This window comes from Marmota marmota, unplaced genomic scaffold, assembly GCF_001458135.2.
Source record: "Marmota marmota marmota unplaced genomic scaffold, marMar, whole genome shotgun sequence".
Lineage (NCBI taxonomy): Eukaryota > Metazoa > Chordata > Mammalia > Rodentia > Sciuridae > Marmota > Marmota marmota.
Window position 1 is genome coordinate 379,272 of NW_026000305.1, and position 2,451 is coordinate 381,722.

General features: G+C 42.8%; 2 protein-coding genes across 4 annotated transcripts in view; one reads left to right on the forward strand and one right to left on the reverse strand.

The window, feature by feature from the left end:
• The window catches only part of LOC107156063 (protein BEX1-like), a 133,399-nt gene extending 132,836 nt beyond the window's left edge, over positions 1 to 563 (reverse strand). For both annotated transcript variants that reach the window (XM_015502111.2, XM_048797290.1), the window contains exons 1-2: positions 403 to 563; positions 1 to 64 (exon numbers count right to left, since the gene is read on the reverse strand). The gene's annotated coding sequence lies outside the window, so the exon portion shown is untranslated. The remainder of the gene's footprint in view (positions 65 to 402) is intronic.
• Positions 1 to 2,451, forward strand: part of Bex3 (brain expressed X-linked 3) — a 163,777-nt gene that overhangs the window by 55,999 nt on the left and 105,327 nt on the right. The window lies entirely within an intron of this gene.

Sequence of the window (2,451 nt, forward strand, 5' to 3'; positions counted from 1 at the left end):
GTCTCCTCCTGCTCCTCCGGATTCTCGCCGCCGGCCGCGCCGCCGCGACTCTTAGTCTGCAGACCTGCAGACCGAGGTGGGGGCACAGGTGGCTGCTATAGCCTAGTGCTCGGCCCCGGCCCCTTCCTCACCCCGCTCGGTCCAGCCCCGCCCCCAAGCTGACCACCATTTTCTGCACCAGACGACGGGGGCGGGGCAGGGGTGTGGAAAATGCAGGGTTCTGGCACAGACAGGTGTTTCCAGGGGATCGGGACCGTCCCCCCATCTCCCCCGCCGCTGCGGAGCCTCTGCTGGACTGGGAGCTGCGTGTCTCATTGATAGTCTCTTTCCAGAAGGAGCTGGACCCCCAGGAAGGGGTCTGCTCTCCCTTGCTTGCCCCAGGGGCCCCCTCCGGGTCCTTACCCGCTTCTCCGGCGCCTCCTACTTTTCTGGGCCACCCCTGGCCCGCTCGCCAAAAGGGCAACCTGCGCAGCTACCGCCTAGAGGGAGCGAGCGAACGCTGGAACTGCCGCTGTAGTGAGGTGCGCAACGGATCACGTGAGGCTACGTCACCGCCAACGGCTCCACCCGCGTCCCGCGCCCCCTCCCGCCACCCAGAGTGGGCGTGGTTTGGCGGCAAGGCCCCAGCTTTTCTCAAGGGCCTTTGGACATCAGCATCCTGGGCCCTGTTGCTGTGGCTTTTGTGTATTCCTAGGCCTTTCTCTGCCTATCAGAGAAGAGCAGTGTCTTTTCACCAGAATGTTGGCCATTACTGCTTCTAGAACTGGGGAATTGACATGCCCTCTCCTCTATTTCTGGGATACACTTTTTTCTTATTGCTTTTTTCTTGGCTATACCAATGCTCTCTCCATTTTCCCTCTACTAAGATGTGTGCAAGAGTTATGTCAGAAAAAGAGCCTGAGAGTGATTTTTTAATCAATTTTAATGCCTTTCTGTATTGATCCTTTGAGAGTAAACAACAAAAATACTTACATAAAATGGAAATAAGGGTGCTGGGGCTGAGGCTGGGGCTCAGCGGTAGCGGACTTCCCTGGCATGTGTGAGGCCCTGGGTTGGATTCTTAGCACCGCATATAAATAAATAAAATAAAGGTCTATCAATAACTTAAAAAAATCTTTTAAAAAAAGGAAATAAGGCTGGATTGTAGCTCACTGGTAGAGTGCTTGCCTCAGACATGTGAGGTACTGGGTTCGATCCTAAACACCACATTAAAAAAAATGAAATAAATGTATTGTGTCCATCTCTATAACTAAAAATATTTTTAAAAGCAAATAATAGTTATTTTTATTTGAAAAACAGGATTAAAGTTGGGGGAAAAATCCCAACCATCTGTCTCTTCTGCTAAGTCATTATATAAATATAGACTACAGGCAGCTGCTCTTTTAGAACTTGGAAAAGGACAGGGCAGCTGATGGTTCCTCTTGTGAGGGGCCTCTACACACTTAAGAGGTAAGCCAGTGAATATGCAATACAACAGAAGATTGTCAGAGCTTCGGAATTTTTTTTAAAAAGATACCCTTAATAAGTTTCTGTATTAAGTGGTTATATCTGGTTTTGGAGATTAAATTATAATTATTTAGAAAATCCTAAGGGTTTTACAATAAACCTATTACAGGACTATAAATGGAATTTAGGAAGGTTACAGTTACATGATAAAGATTCAAAATACATTGCATTCTTATATGTTAGCAATAAATAATTCAAAATATAAAAATATCATTTATGGTAGTTTCAAAAGAATATGACATATTTAGAAAGAAAATTTTAAAATATAGGAATGCTGCTGACTAAAACCTGCAAAACACTGCTGAAAGAAACTATGGATCAAAACAAATGTAACCCTAACAGTGTTAATCTTTCTGGTATTCAACATTCTGAATTAATCTATAAATTTGGTGTAATCAAAATCCCAGTAGATAGCTTTATGAAAATTATGAAACTTTGCCTCAAGTTTATATGGAAATTAAGAGATTTTAGAATAGACAAAATTATTTTGAAAAGACTCCAAGAATCCAGAGGATTATGTTATATGACTTCAAGACTTAAGATGCTGAAATAAAGGTAATGTAGTATCATACACTTATAAATCAGTGGAATAAAATGGAGTCCAGCAATAGACTCATATGTATATAGCTAATTTTTTTTTGTTTGTTTTTGTTTTTTTGCTTTTTAAATTTTTTTTTTTTTATTGTTGGTTGTTCCAAACATTACATAGTTCTTGATATATCATACTTCACACTTTGATTCAAGTGGGTTATGAACTCCGATTTTTACCCCGTATACAGATTGCAGAATCACATCAGTTACACATCCATTGATTTACATATTGCTATACTAGTGTCTGTTGTATTCTGCTGCCTTTCCTATCCTCTACTATCCCCCCTCCCCTCTTCTCTCTCTACCCCCTCTACTGTCATTCATTTCTCCCCCTTGTATTATTTTCCCCTTTCC